Source organism: Lycorma delicatula, chromosome 9 (genome assembly GCF_047948215.1).
Source record: "Lycorma delicatula isolate Av1 chromosome 9, ASM4794821v1, whole genome shotgun sequence".
Lineage (NCBI taxonomy): Eukaryota > Metazoa > Arthropoda > Insecta > Hemiptera > Fulgoridae > Lycorma > Lycorma delicatula.
The window spans coordinates 132,824,235-132,841,247 of NC_134463.1; the positions used below are offsets into that span (position 1 = coordinate 132,824,235).

Here is a 17,013-nt window from a genome sequence, read left to right on the forward strand (position 1 = left end):
CAATCACACATTCTCTCTCTCTCTCTCTCTCTCTCTTAGTGTGTATGTGTGTGTACGTGCATGTGTGTATGTGTGAGGATCTAAATTTACAATTATAGATATTTACTTGTATAATTTTTCATTATAGCATCTATTAGTTAGGTATCTTATATTAAAACACTGCTACATTTAATTTGTGATTTAAAACAAATAAGTGATGAGTGAAAAAGAAAAGGATACTACTATTTCAAATGAATTCATTAGATTGATAATGGGCAGTTTTAAAAAAATATTGCAAATGACAGTGGCAGGTCTTCTCAAACTGGATGAAATCAAAAAGTAAACTTATTATTTAATCAACAAAAATTTGTGATTTCTTGAAAAAATTCTTAGGATTTTATAAGTTAAAATATAAAATAATAGGAATTTAAATAATTCATAATTTTATGAATTAATCATAAAATAGCTCAGCAGCTGCTCTTGCCCTGATATAGTATGATAAGATCCTTTATCATTGAGAAAATGCTGATATTTTAACACTAACAATCAGATCGCATTAATAATATGATATCTAAATTCCTTACAAAAGTAAATAAACTTTTTAGACTTGAATTGGGTTCTGCAGAACCGTAGCAGCTAATTGACATAACGTACTACTCTACTGATACAGAGAGGATTATCTCAATGTATATTTCTGAATGATACCAAGCCAAACTATTGCTGCGATTTTACATTATGCATGAGGCTACAAACTGTATATAAACATGCCATACTGAAACTTACTGCAGACATGGATGGCAGTTTTAGGTAGCAGTATTTACCTTTATAATTACAAAGTAGGGTATTACACCTCTCATTTACATTTCATAAGCATACATACAGCCACAAAATAATCTATCAGAACATAAAATCAAAAATATTTAGTTCACTCACCACACAAAACGCCAGGGTAAGCAATTAAAAAAAATTGTAACAGTAAAAGTTACACCATGAAGGAGTAAACAAAACGTTCAGTTAGATCCCAAGAATGGAAGTATAGATGCAACCTGATTATTAGCCTATAAACATTTTCCGACACTGATCAATCACAGTAACAGTACGAAAATTTTTATATTACAAATTTCATTAATTAATAGATGTAGTTCAAATTTTAAGTTAAGATATCAAAAAGCAATATTAACCAGTTTGAAACACAAGTTAGTAATAAGTATCACATTTTTAAATGCGTTAATTGAATGCAGCTATTAAAATGTAGATTATTACCATTAGTATGCACGAATACCCTGATGCAACAGGGTGAAGGCGGTACCTTTAAAACAATTGTTACTTCAGATTATTTATGAACACTACACACTTACTAAATATAATCAAAAACATTATTGAAAATGCTTACTTCTCTGTGCAGTGAATGAAAAGCGCTATATCTTTTGTCTATTTTATGATGAACACAGTCCGAGAGTACTTCCACAGTATAAACATAGTGTGGTTTTGAATCTTCAACTAATCTATACTTCGATATATAAATTTCGTTCATACTTAGGTAGTGGTAGTACACTTAAACACTGATTACTCTATTTACAGTAATCTTTTCTGAAAACAAGCATGATTTATTCACTGAATAAATATTTTTTTTGGATTATACAATTCAAAAAAAGTAACAAAAAGGCACATGACAACCACACCTGCCTCGATCTTTCATTCGACGAACGAACACAGTAAACAAAATAACCGTTTTAACAGACTGTGTGGTAAATAATTGAAGCAATTATCACTTCTAGCGGCGGATTTGAATTAAATTTTTGTCCTTGACGTTTTTAATGTTTACAAAAACTAAAAAGTCGCTATGAAAAATACTGACCAATATGAAAAAATATTTTATTTTATAATGATGTATATGTTATACACTACGATAAACTCGACTGAACATAACCAATAAATCGTTAACTGTTTTGACTTTGGAGCCAACATAACCTGAAATGGAATAAGATAAAAACTTTGTTTGGAAATAAAATGGTTTACTTAAATTCTTACACATATCAGAAAATATCATTGTACTATAACAATAAAAATCAAAATGTGTCTTTTACCGGCTTACTCTCAACCTATGTTTGCCTCTGCCCACATCGCTTGAAATAGAATAATACGTTTTTATAAAACAATCCTTGTGTATTCTTTTATTTCAGATAAAATGTATTTATAAGTGCTTGGTATTAAATACAGATTTATCTCTTAAGCAGGCCAAAACAGTTATTAAACTACATAATATTTTGTTGAAAATCAAACTTATGACCTTCAATTAATCCTATAATTATGTTACATACTTGAAATCTAGATTTCTTTGCATCTTATGTTAAGGGACATGTATAAAAGAATTCATGTTTTTAATAACTAATCCTCTGGTACATAAAATAAAGTACAGTTGATATTAAAACAAGCTAACAAAAAAGTTACTGCTTACCTAATTTTGGCTTAAAATGATATATGTAATGAAAGGATTTTCAAGGTCCAGTTTTTACCAATAAATATACATTAATAACTCGGCTATACTTTAAACACGTAGTTTACATTAGTTAATAAAATAAAATAGAAAACCAGCAGTTTGGCAAATTAAATTTTATATAAATTTGATGACGTTAGCTATGGTCTATCTCATAATAGACCACTAAATTTTTGTTTGTTTGTTTTTCAATACTATATATTGTTGTTTCTAATGTAATTACTTTTATTTTCAAAATACTACATGTTAATGATATCATTACTTGTAATATGATTTATTTTTCAATATAAAAAGATGTATTTTTAAAATTTTAATAAGTTTTCCTTGCTATGGTCATTATCAGTAGTAGACAATAAAAATTAGTAAGACTTTTGAAAATGTATGTAAACAATTTTATTAAATTACACTTTAGTTGTTAGTATTCTATCTTACTTCACATCATTCTACTTTTAAGAGGCTACTTTTTTTTTGCTGTGGAATAATCAGGTTGCAAGGGGTGCAGATTATTACAATAATACATCATAGAACCTTTTTTTGAAAATTACTATTGAAATGAAATTTACCTTTATGTTAAATGCAGCAGGTGTTGTCACTTTGTTCTAGGCATAATTCAACTCTTACAGCCATGTTATGTACACAAGTTGTTAAGTGTTGGCAGTTTAAGTAGAGATGGCTATTTTATATATTTTTTGTATTCTTTATATACAGCTTCTCAGAACATACGTCACAAGGTTACCTGTCAGGAAGTTATATAAGTGAATTCTCTTTAAACATTCAATATTTCATTTATAACAAGTTTTCAAATGAACAGTCATATTATCTCAGAGTAATAGAATTGGGCATGATGTTTTCAAGTACATGGAGTCCACAGTTCATCACCTTAAAACTTCTATCTAAACACAAGTTAAATCAGAATATGGTTGTTCATGAATAATGTGCAGTTTATCTTACTCAACAAATAAAGAGTTAATATAGCTAGACAGACAAAACCTAGACTTGCCTATGGAAATAATTTTATTTAATACTTATTTCTTTTTTCTTAGTGAATTTTTAAATTACAATAGTACAACTTCTTAGCTGATTATTGGACATTAATGAGAATTGTTGAAATACTAAGTAACTGGAATCTTGGAAAGTTTACATGCCTCCCATTCAAAACAGTAGCTTAATCACTTCTTAGTGCACAAGATACGTTGCTAGTATTCTAAAATTTATGAATTAAATATTATATCTGTCATGTGTCACCTATATGTAAAATCCATGTGACTTAATAAAATATTTTATAATCTAAGAACAAAATTGTTTAGTAATAGTTTATTACAATTTCAAGGATTATGAACTGTATAAAAATTGTGTTTATTTGTAAATTTATGATTGGTATAATTTTTAGAAATAAATAAATGTTCATGTAAAACCTCTCTGAGTTTTTCTTGAACTAAATTTAACTGTTTATTACAAGATTTAACAACATTCTCCACTATAAATGTAAGTTCTTCAATTGTTAACACATTGACATATTCTTCACACACATATCTAACATGTAAGCTGTACAAGAAAAAAAGTAGTACACAGGAGGGGTTGTTCTCAAGATCAATGAACAGCACACGTAGTGTTGAAAAATTTTTTGAATGTTTCACACAAAAGAATTTGCCAATCTCCATGGTAGAGTGGTAGCAGTGTCTTGACCTTTCATCCAGGGTCCTGGGTTTGAATCCCAGTCAGGCATGGCATTTTCATACAAAATTCCATATTCCCACAAAAGTTTCTCAGTGGTGAATTAATTCACCATTACAAAAAAAATTGAAAATATCATTATCTTTCATTTGATCAATTCAACCTTTAAAATTTTACAGAATATTTTTTTTTTAATAAAATATACAAAAAGGTGTATATATATATATACACACACACAAAACTTTTGAGTATTCTCTGTTTCTGACAAGCAAACAGCATATACTTCTATATATAACTGTAGACTAGGCTTTTATTTCTTAACCAGATATAAAAATCAACAATTAGAAAACAAAATTAAAGAGTTTATAAACTGTCTTCATGAATTTTATAAAATAGAAATACAATTTTTTAACAAAAGTATTTTAAGTTCTAAAATAGAAATTATTAAAAAAAATAAAAAATGACATTCTATTATCTATTTAAGCAATTTTGAATCATAATTTTTAATGTAAAAAAAAAATTTTAACTTTAATTTATAAAGTTATCTTTAATTCGTAACAAATCTTAATAAAAATTAATTTCAACATTACTGCATCATGTTAACTCTTAACATCATTTTTTAACTTTCTTAATTCACCCACATTTTTGAATCCATATTTCAGGGTGCCAATTTAAAAAAAATCACCTACAAATTTAATAATCTTTGTTTTTATTAAGTTGAACTAAATTCAAATATTAAGGCAGTATACATCTAATGACACAATATAATGTTAATACGCTTTAACATGTATTATGAATACTTCTTTCATTTCTTAATGATATTGCAGCCATAAGGTATCATCAAAAATATAAAACAGCAATTATTAAAATAACTATAACTGGACTGGGAAACATTTACAACTAAATATACCAACTTATAGCAGCATTAGGGCTAAATGAATGCAAGTGGTACAAATGTGGACGTATCTTTACAAGTGTATAGTAACCATACGTTTTAAATGGCTAAGAAAATTAGCACTATCCATTTTTTTTTTTTTTAATTAAAGAGACTGAATTCCAATTAAAAAAAAATATTTTATTTACACACTCAATCAAGTAAACTAGTAGTAACTACATTTTTTAATCTATAAGCCCCTGAAAAGTTAGATGCTAGTAAGAAAAAAAGTATCACATGGTTTTAGTGAGATATATTTATTTAACCCACTGGTCTCTTTCTGGTTTGTGTGTATTCTAAGAACAATTCAGCAGAAAAAAAGATTAATGTATGAAGTTAAAGTTACATCTATAACATTACTTCACCAGATTCAAGACCTTAACATAACAGTATTTCTGCACTGATGGACCTTTGTCGAACTTCTGGACATGGACTTTGTCGAACAGACGGTACTTACTTGGTCCTAAGTCCAGGATAGGCTGAAAATGTTTCACTTGAATGAAACTGAACATTGTTATGCAGAAAACAATACCCCTTTGTTGTACTGCTGTTCTGGATTGATTTCATAACTTTTTAAGTAGGGTTCAACTTAAAAGAGGTCCCATCACCTAGTTTAGTCTACAAATAATAATTTACTGGCAAACACTTACATAATAATTTACAGGTGTTTAAATGTCCATCCACTTCTATGCACTTGTCAACACGTTTAACTGTGTTCCAGGCTACTATTGTAAGCTGTATCCCATCTATTTCCTGAATGGAATTTTTAATGTCTGTCTTTCGTTCAATTCTTGCAGGGTGTGTGGACTGCTCCTATAAAAAACTTGATTTTTTATAGGATCTTTCTTACTGCTCCATTAAAAAAATCTTGTAACATCTCTGTAATAGAATGAGTTGTACAGCAAGTGGTGCTGTCTTGTTGCAACTGGCTGTTACGCTTTTCCTCTTGCAGCAAGGCTATGAACTGTAGGATCATTTTTTGGTAGACAGCATCATCCAAGTTTTTTAAAAAAACAAGGGTCCTATTATTTGTCACCTTGATATCGCATACTATACATCTACTTTTTGTGGATGTAGGGGAGAATCAAAGAAATCTGTGCAGGTTTTCATTACCCCTGGTTCAATAGTTCAGACTACTTTCTTCATCTGTGAAAAACACTATTTAAAATGCCAATGTTGCCTCTAATGAAATTCTTGAACCACTGACAGTAGTAAATCCTTTTGAATGGCATTAGTTAGCTTATGAAACACCTGTATTCCATGAATGTTATCAAAACATGTGATGTTCAAACTGACTGTGTTGGGCACGTTTCTGGTCTAACTCTGAACCCGTTTCGTGTAATTTTTCAACTAAATTCTGAGTAACACTTTTCACTGGTGCTTCCTTTTCAAATTTCTTAGCAAGTTTTTCCTACAAGTGTTCAATGTGAGCACATTTCATCACCCTGCATAATTCAACTGATGAGTTTATTTCATCATTTAACCAGTATATCTGGAGTAATATAATAAAAAGAACTATAAAAATGAAAAATATGACTGCCTGAAAAAACTGAACTAAAAAAAAAGAAAACGAGGTATGAAAATAAAGGATTAAATATCATTATGCAGCAGTATTCAATAAAATAATGGGTGACCAATCAATCGACAGTTTTAATTTGTTTAAATATATTTTTCATGTTGTAGAAATAGCAGGCATTTAAGGATGTGTAATGATTAAGATCTTACCAGGTCTTATATTGATAAGAAAATTTTTTCCTTCAATGAAAATATTTAAATGCAGTCTGGGGAGGGGGCTCTGAATAATAATTATTTTATATTAAAGAACCCTCTGCTATATAAATATAAAATACAAGCTATTATATTTATAGCTTCCATATTAAAGAACCCCCTGCTATATAAATAGATATATTAATTTATATTTAAGAGATCAACCCTAACTACTGAATAATTGAAATAGGATTTCATTACACAAATAGAAGTGGTTTTGTGAACTTGATTCGCATCATCAGCTGCATACAAAAAAACATCATAAACTTGCAATCCATGAAAACATACCACTTATTCGCTTATAATTTGTGATAAGTTAAAAATATTTTAAACAAATTAAATTTAACTTATCATACTTTGAAGTCTTATAAAAAAATTTTAAAACTTTTAATTAAATTAAACATTTTTTAAAATTATAATCAAAACAAGAGACAAAAAACAAAAAATTGTTTAAAATTATAAAAATTTATCAATTAAGTTAAAATTAAAATGTAAAAATATAATTAAAACAAAGATAAAAATTAAAACTTTTAAAGTAAAAACAAAAACTTAAGCAAAGAAAAATCATGTGCCAGTTGTTTCACTGAATTTACCCTACTGACTATATTGACAGATCAAATACTGCAGCCTTTATACTACTGTCATCCTTGTATTCTGTTTGAAGGTTGATCATATTATTCTTATGTTTATATATACAATACCTTTCTAAAATGTCAAAACCGAAATCCTGTTAATCCTATCCATATTGCATTTTTTAATTCCTAATATTTTTAAGTTTGTCTGAATATCTGATATTGTGTGTTTATTTTTAATAAAATGATCCGATACATTCAAAAAACCCAGTTTACTTTTTTTATAACTTCTAAAATGTTTTATAAATCTAGCTTTAAAAGATATAGTGATCTTACCAATATAAATAAATATTGCCACAATCATTACATACAATTTTATAAATACCATTCAAATTCTATATATCAGAAGTATTATTACGTATATTACTTATTAAATGTTTTATTATGTGGTTATTCGTTTTGTATGCAGGTTTGAACTTATTATTATCACAAACCTTTGTTTACATTACAAAGGTTTGGTTTTAGGTCCAGTACATATACCAATATGTACTGGACCTAAAAGGTAACAAGGAGGCACCGTATGCAAGGCATGTGTGCTCCAAGGTGCCAGGAGCACATGCCAGACTGATGAAAGGAAACTTACATTCAGACCTTTTACTGAAGGACGTGATGCAAATAAACATAATAGGAAAACATAAGAAAACAAGGAAGCAGGGTCTGCATCCGCGTATGTCCTACTGGTAGCAGGTGATGAAGACCAGAGGACAAAGCACATGGTGGACGGGCTGAAAAAGCTTTGGAAGGCAGAAAAAAGGTAGATTGGAATAGTGGCAGCCAATGAAGACATAGGCCGTACTAACAAGAAAAGTGACAGAATACTGGTGTGTCCGGTGGGGACTTAAAGCTCCGTTATACCTGTTTGGTAAAGGAGCAAGTAAACGAGAGGGACTCCACTGGGCCCAAAGACGGTCATGGTGACAATGAGAAACGAGGGTGCCACCTATGCACACCCTCCTGAAGGATGTTAAGAGGTGTGTAGGGAATGACCTGGCAGAAGATATCCTTTCAGTGCGAAAGGGACCAAGAGAAAAGGTGAAAGTTACGCTGAAAGAAAACAGTGAGGGAAGAACCACACTGAAATCAAGGGGTGGGTCACAGATCCAAGGACTGGTGGTGATGGACAGGTCAAAAGGGGAGAGAATGGTGTCAGTCCATATCAAAGATCTCGACCTAGAAACCATGAAGGAAGAATTGACTGAGGCGGTAAAAAAGGAAGTTGGAACTGATGAAGAAATACGTGTTACCTCACTGCGCCCTGCATTCGGCAGCATGAAGAATGCCATGATGGTCCTGGCCCAGAAACATGCAGGAAGGTTGACATAGAAAAGGAGGCTACTTGTTGGCACTCATGTTGAGTGGAGCCGAGGAGGGAAGTAGAATCATGCTATAGATGTTGGGAGCCAGGCCACAAGGCTGTAGAATGCAGAGGCCCCAACAGGTCATGTAATTGCTACAACTGTGGAGCCTTAGGTCACTTCAGAGAAGAATCTAAGGAACCCACCAGATGTGTATCTTGCAGGAAAGAAGGAGAAAGAATTGGAAGCTTCAGTTGTAACAAATTACGTCAGAAATGAGAATATTACAAATTAACCTAAACAGATGTTGGGTGGCCCATGGATAAATCACTGATAGAAAAGGAGACATGGCCATCTATGACATAATTGGGAGATATGCGAAAATAAAAGTAGAGAGAGGAGAGGGAAGACTACTGTTGAAAACAAGCAAGTGTCAGTGTGTGTGGACAAACTCTTGGTGGTGGTTGGTTCTCTCCCACTAACTTGCATTAATGATGGAGGGGATCCAACATTTATAGGAAGGGGCAGAGGATTGGTGGTGGATGTAACCTTTGTGTCTGAAGGCACGGTGAGGAGAGTGGTAGAATGGCAGGTCCTATTCACGGACTTCGCCAGTGATCATTGTGGTATCAGCTTCCAGATGGAGTGGGGAAATGTGGATCAAGAGGAAATCCAGACTATCTGGGGCCCAATGAAGCACAGGTGTAAAGGAAAGTGGAAGCACGAGCTGCTAGATTTGAGCAGAACCCACTGGACGAGCTGGAGGTACTCATGCGGACCTCAAAGAAGAATCCAACAGCGTAGCTCCTGTTAGGGGTTTAAGAAGGAGAAGGGCCTACTGGTGGACAACGAGGATTGCTGAACTAAGAGGGGAAGTCATGAGTGCACAAAGAAGACCAAAGGAGACATGGGGAAGATGATCTGATGCTAGTAGAAGAACAAAAGGCAGCCAGGAAAAGGCTCACAGCAGAAATCAAGGAGCAAAAAAGGGAAGCTTGGAGGAAGCTTTGGGCTGAAATAGACAATAACCCTTGGGGGCAGACATACCAGATTGTGACGGAGACGCCTGTCTACTCTCACAGAAGACCAAGTGAGGGGAGTCGTACGTGAGCTTTTCCCAGCACAACATCATCAGTGAGAAAGAATAGAGCTGGGGCAATCAAGGCGCTTCAAGGTGGGTGAAACCATGCTGGCAACAAGAGAGATAAATGCTAAAACGAGTTCAGAATCGGATGGTGTTCCGGGGCTGGTCATGAAAAAACTGATGGAAAGCCACCCTTGTCCAGTTTTGGAAGCAATAAATATTGCGGTACAGGATGGTCAATTCCTGGAATGCTGGAAGGAGGCCAGATTGGTCTTACTCCCAAAGGCAGAGATGCAAATGGGAATACCTGGAGGATACTGCCCATTGTGCCTGCTTAGCACAATGGGAAAGGTATTTGCCTCTTGGCAGGAAGGCTCTCAGACAAGAAAAGAAAGGGAGACCTCTCACAGAATCAGTTCAGGTTCAGGAATGAGAGGTCTACTATAGATGCAGTAGAGAGGGTGGTCTCCTGGCCAAATCAGAAGGCAGCAGGCACCTGGCGCTGGAGGAGAATACGGTGGTGGTACTGCTTTATGTAAAGAACTCTTTCAATAACGTTCCTTGTTCAGCTGTCATGGAAGAACTGGAATGGAGGGAAATAAGCCTATACATAAGAGCGTTGGTTAACGACTATTTAAATAACCGGAGAGTAAAGGCGACGTCAGAAGGAGGCGTGGGCTGCGACTTCTATATTCATGGGGAGGGGGGTGCCGCAGGGTTACAACATTTTTGTCATCCCTTGCCGAAAGGTTGGTCATATCAAAAATTGTTTCAGACAAAAGTTTTAGGTAATGTTTAGAGGATTAACAATCACTTTAAACAAATTTGATACTGTGCCTATTAAGGAAGATATGTTATTTTTTGTCTTCGAAACCCCATTTTTTCCACCCCCCTAGACCAATGTTTGATGATACCAAAAAACTTTACTTATATAAGTATTACGCCCTTATCCAAAGAATAGTAGAAACTTTAAATGAATTTGATATTTTATTTAATAAGAAAGTTATAGCAATATTTTGTTTTTTTTCAAAAAAGCCTCCCCTATTTCCACCCTCATGGTCTGATTTTGCCCATTAATGAACTCGAGCAAGATTTTGAGTCATTATATTTTATGTATCAATTTCAAAGTGATTTGTGAAAAATTACAGCGGTTATCATCGCCACAAGAAAGTGAAATATATATGTGTATATAAACTTTTGAACTGACAGTGGTTTTGGGATCTGGGGGATGTGAACACAAAAAAAAATGTTGAAATTTTCCAGAAGACGAATCCTGACACCCATTACAATAGGTACCTTTCTTATGAATTCAATATATTCAATAGTTAAGGAATTAGTTAGTAGATATTACTAATATACGTTTTCCCTGAAAAACAGCACTTTCTAAAAAATATATTTAAAGAAAGCTTTTGAACAACAAAAAAGTAGTTATAAATCACGCAAGCAACATTCCAAAGACAAGCATGGTTTTTTTTAAATAATATAAATTTAAAATATTAATTTTCATGACCATGGGGATTAAAGAGATATCTTTTTTATTTCCCAATCGCCAATTGATGCTTTTTTAAACGAACCCTTGTTAAATTAGTAAATAAATATAAATATTTTAAAAGAAGACAAGAATTAATATTAAAAAAAGTGCAACTGGAGCATTACCTGGTAGATAATGCATTCTTTAAAACTAATGAATATTAGCATCTCAGGTGAGCATTATTATCAGTTTTATATACAAAAATTTGTACTAAATTTTATTTCCTTTTATTTTTTTTCAAATGTATCTTTTATTAATATATAAATGACAGCTTAATTGGGGAAGCACTACAATGAGAATTATCATTATTTAAGCGCTGAAAATAATCAAACATTAATTCAAGAACTCCAGAAACAAATACAAGATAGGTAACAGAATTAATTTAAGCCTGCTACTATGAATGTTAAATCAAGTTAGGCATTATGGTACGCAAGAATTTTTTTAAAATCACAGTAGGGCCTATAATATTTTGTGATATCATTTTATTTATATAATTAAAACTTTATAAAAGTACATGAAAATATCTTAGGAAATTTTCAATTGTATGAAAAATTCTCAGGCTGATCCGTCACTGGGAATCATGATCCAAACCTAACAACAGCATCTGGATGAAAGGGTAATATGCAACTACACTGCTATGAGGTTGGAAAATTACAAAATATTTAGATAATATCACTAGTTGTAAAACAAAAATAAAGTTCTAGTTTAAAAACATTGATGGGTTAAGTTTACATTTTAAACAAAAGTTGAGTTTTAATGAATTTTTAAAAATTAATAATTTATTAATTATCAGCTAAAAACTGTAAATATCAACACAAATACTACTGTAGTTTGTTTCATTACACTCAATCTTTGGACAAGTTTACTTAAAGGAAATAAGTATATAAATGAATCATTGGTTGTTGTTACATTAATACTAAATTTTATCCAGTACTCTTCTTAACTGGTTTGATGGACTGCATTCATTATTATCATAAGCTAATATTTTAAGCTAAGTATATAAATTGATACCACTGATTAAGTCCTCTTTTAACATCCTAATTAACATCTTTTAGTTCTCTCTCAATCACACATTCTCTCTCTCTCTCTCTCTCTCTCTTAGTGTGTATGTGTGTGTACGTGCATGTGTGTATGTGTGAGGATCTAAATTTACAATTATAGATATTTACTTGTATAATTTTTCATTATAGCATCTATTAGTTAGGTATCTTATATTAAAACACTGCTACATTTAATTTGTGATTTAAAACAAATAAGTGATGAGTGAAAAAGAAAAGGATACTACTATTTCAAATGAATTCATTAGATTGATAATGGGCAGTTTTAAAAAAATATTGCAAATGACAGTGGCAGATCTTCTCAAACTGGATGAAATCAAAAAGTAAACTTATTATTTAATCAACAAAAATTTGTGATTTCTTGAAAAAATTCTTAGGATTTTATAAGTTAAAATATAAAATAATAGGAATTTAAATAATTCATAATTTTATGAATTAATCATAAAATAGCTCAGCAGCTGCTCTTGCCCTGATATAGTATGATAAGATCCTTTATCATTGAGAAAATGCTGATATTTTAACACTAACAATCAGATCGCATTAATAATATGATATCTAAATTCCTTACAAAAGTAAATAAACTTTTTAGACTTGAATTGGGTTCTGCAGAACCGTAGCAGCTAATTGACATAACGTACTACTCTACTGATACAGAGAGGATTATCTCAATGTATATTTCTGAATGATACCAAGCCAAACTATTGCTGCGATTTTACATTATGCATGAGGCTACAAACTGTATATAAACATGCCATACTGAAACTTACTGCAGACATGGATGGCAGTTTTAGGTAGCAGTATTTACCTTTATAATTACAAAGTAGGGTATTACACCTCTCATTTACATTTCATAAGCATACATACAGCCACAAAATAATCTATCAGAACATAAAATCAAAAATATTTAGTTCACTCACCACACAAAACGCCAGGGTAAGCAATTAAAAAAAATTGTAACAGTAAAAGTTACACCATGAAGGAGTAAACAAAACGTTCAGTTAGATCCCAAGAATGGAAGTATAGATGCAACCTGATTATTAGCCTATAAACATTTTCCGACACTGATCAATCACAGTAACAGTACGAAAATTTTTATATTACAAATTTCATTAATTAATAGATGTAGTTCAAATTTTAAGTTAAGATATCAAAAAGCAATATTAACCAGTTTGAAACACAAGTTAGTAATAAGTATCACATTTTTAAATGCGTTAATTGAATGCAGCTATTAAAATGTAGATTATTACCATTAGTATGCACGAATACCCTGATGCAACAGGGTGAAGGCGGTACCTTTAAAACAATTGTTACTTCAGATTATTTATGAACACTACACACTTACTAAATATAATCAAAAACATTATTGAAAATGCTTACTTCTCTGTGCAGTGAATGAAAAGCGCTATATCTTTTGTCTATTTTATGATGAACACAGTCCGAGAGTACTTCCACAGTATAAACATAGTGTGGTTTTGAATCTTCAACTAATCTATACTTCGATATATAAATTTCGTTCATACTTAGGTAGTGGTAGTACACTTAAACACTGATTACTCTATTTACAGTAATCTTTTCTGAAAACAAGCATGATTTATTCACTGAATAAATATTTTTTTTGGATTATACAATTCAAAAAAAGTAACAAAAAGGCACATGACAACCACACCTGCCTCGATCTTTCATTCGACGAACGAACACAGTAAACAAAATAACCGTTTTAACAGACTGTGTGGTAAATAATTGAAGCAATTATCACTTCTAGCGGCGGATTTGAATTAAATTTTTGTCCTTGACGTTTTTAATGTTTACAAAAACTAAAAAGTCGCTATGAAAAATACTGACCAATATGAAAAAATATTTTATTTTATAATGATGTATATGTTATACACTACGATAAACTCGACTGAACATAACCAATAAATCGTTAACTGTTTTGACTTTGGAGCCAACATAACCTGAAATGGAATAAGATAAAAACTTTGTTTGGAAATAAAATGGTTTACTTAAATTCTTACACATATCAGAAAATATCATTGTACTATAACAATAAAAATCAAAATGTGTCTTTTACCGGCTTACTCTCAACCTATGTTTGCCTCTGCCCACATCGCTTGAAATAGAATAATACGTTTTTATAAAACAATCCTTGTGTATTCTTTTATTTCAGATAAAATGTATTTATAAGTGCTTGGTATTAAATACAGATTTATCTCTTAAGCAGGCCAAAACAGTTATTAAACTACATAATATTTTGTTGAAAATCAAACTTATGACCTTCAATTAATCCTATAATTATGTTACATACTTGAAATCTAGATTTCTTTGCATCTTATGTTAAGGGACATGTATAAAAGAATTCATGTTTTTAATAACTAATCCTCTGGTACATAAAATAAAGTACAGTTGATATTAAAACAAGCTAACAAAAAAGTTACTGCTTACCTAATTTTGGCTTAAAATGATATATGTAATGAAAGGATTTTCAAGGTCCAGTTTTTACCAATAAATATACATTAATAACTCGGCTATACTTTAAACACGTAGTTTACATTAGTTAATAAAATAAAATAGAAAACCAGCAGTTTGGCAAATTAAATTTTATATAAATTTGATGACGTTAGCTATGGTCTATCTCATAATAGACCACTAAATTTTTGTTTGTTTGTTTTTCAATACTATATATTGTTGTTTCTAATGTAATTACTTTTATTTTCAAAATACTACATGTTAATGATATCATTACTTGTAATATGATTTATTTTTCAATATAAAAAGATGTATTTTTAAAATTTTAATAAGTTTTCCTTGCTATGGTCATTATCAGTAGTAGACAATAAAAATTAGTAAGACTTTTGAAAATGTATGTAAACAATTTTATTAAATTACACTTTAGTTGTTAGTATTCTATCTTACTTCACATCATTCTACTTTTAAGAGGCTACTTTTTTTTTGCTGTGGAATAATCAGGTTGCAAGGGGTGCAGATTATTACAATAATACATCATAGAACCTTTTTTTGAAAATTACTATTGAAATGAAATTTACCTTTATGTTAAATGCAGCAGGTGTTGTCACTTTGTTCTAGGCATAATTCAACTCTTACAGCCATGTTATGTACACAAGTTGTTAAGTGTTGGCAGTTTAAGTAGAGATGGCTATTTTATATATTTTTTGTATTCTTTATATACAGCTTCTCAGAACATACGTCACAAGGTTACCTGTCAGGAAGTTATATAAGTGAATTCTCTTTAAACATTCAATATTTCATTTATAACAAGTTTTCAAATGAACAGTCATATTATCTCAGAGTAATAGAATTGGGCATGATGTTTTCAAGTACATGGAGTCCACAGTTCATCACCTTAAAACTTCTATCTAAACACAAGTTAAATCAGAATATGGTTGTTCATGAATAATGTGCAGTTTATCTTACTCAACAAATAAAGAGTTAATATAGCTAGACAGACAAAACCTAGACTTGCCTATGGAAATAATTTTATTTAATACTTATTTCTTTTTTCTTAGTGAATTTTTAAATTACAATAGTACAACTTCTTAGCTGATTATTGGACATTAATGAGAATTGTTGAAATACTAAGTAACTGGAATCTTGGAAAGTTTACATGCCTCCCATTCAAAACAGTAGCTTAATCACTTCTTAGTGCACAAGATACGTTGCTAGTATTCTAAAATTTATGAATTAAATATTATATCTGTCATGTGTCACCTATATGTAAAATCCATGTGACTTAATAAAATATTTTATAATCTAAGAACAAAATTGTTTAGTAATAGTTTATTACAATTTCAAGGATTATGAACTGTATAAAAATTGTGTTTATTTGTAAATTTATGATTGGTATAATTTTTAGAAATAAATAAATGTTCATGTAAAACCTCTCTGAGTTTTTCTTGAACTAAATTTAACTGTTTATTACAAGATTTAACAACATTCTCCACTATAAATGTAAGTTCTTCAATTGTTAACACATTGACATATTCTTCACACACATATCTAACATGTAAGCTGTACAAGAAAAAAAGTAGTACACAGGAGGGGTTGTTCTCAAGATCAATGAACAGCACACGTAGTGTTGAAAAATTTTTTGAATGTTTCACACAAAAGAATTTGCCAATCTCCATGGTAGAGTGGTAGCAGTGTCTTGACCTTTCATCCAGGGTCCTGGGTTTGAATCCCAGTCAGGCATGGCATTTTCATACAAAATTCCATATTCCCACAAAAGTTTCTCAGTGGTGAATTAATTCACCATTACAAAAAAAATTGAAAATATCATTATCTTTCATTTGATCAATTCAACCTTTAAAATTTTACAGAATATTTTTTTTTTAATAAAATATACAAAAAGGTGTATATATATATATACACACACACAAAACTTTTGAGTATTCTCTGTTTCTGACAAGCAAACAGCATATACTTCTATATATAACTGTAGACTAGGCTTTTATTTCTTAACCAGATATAAAAATCAACAATTAGAAAACAAAATTAAAGAGTTTATAAACTGTCTTCATGAATTTTATAAAATAGAAATACAATTT

General features: G+C 30.9%; 1 long non-coding RNA gene across 6 annotated transcripts in view; it reads right to left on the reverse strand.

Annotated features, from left to right (window-relative positions):
- LOC142330061 (uncharacterized) overlaps window positions 1-17,013 on the reverse strand; it is a 44,842-nt gene that overhangs the window by 16,502 nt on the left and 11,327 nt on the right. For 4 of the 6 annotated variants that reach the window (XR_012757665.1, XR_012757667.1, XR_012757669.1 and 1 more), the window contains 4 exons: window positions 15,496-15,668; window positions 13,829-14,025; window positions 3,040-3,212; window positions 1,373-1,569 (listed from right to left, as the gene is read on the reverse strand). This is a non-coding gene — a long non-coding RNA (uncharacterized LOC142330061). Of the gene's footprint in view, window positions 1-1,372; window positions 1,570-3,039; window positions 3,213-5,734; window positions 5,898-13,828; window positions 14,026-15,495; window positions 15,669-17,013 lie in introns of all 6 variants that reach the window. The other 2 variants (XR_012757666.1, XR_012757670.1) reach the window with 2 other exon arrangements.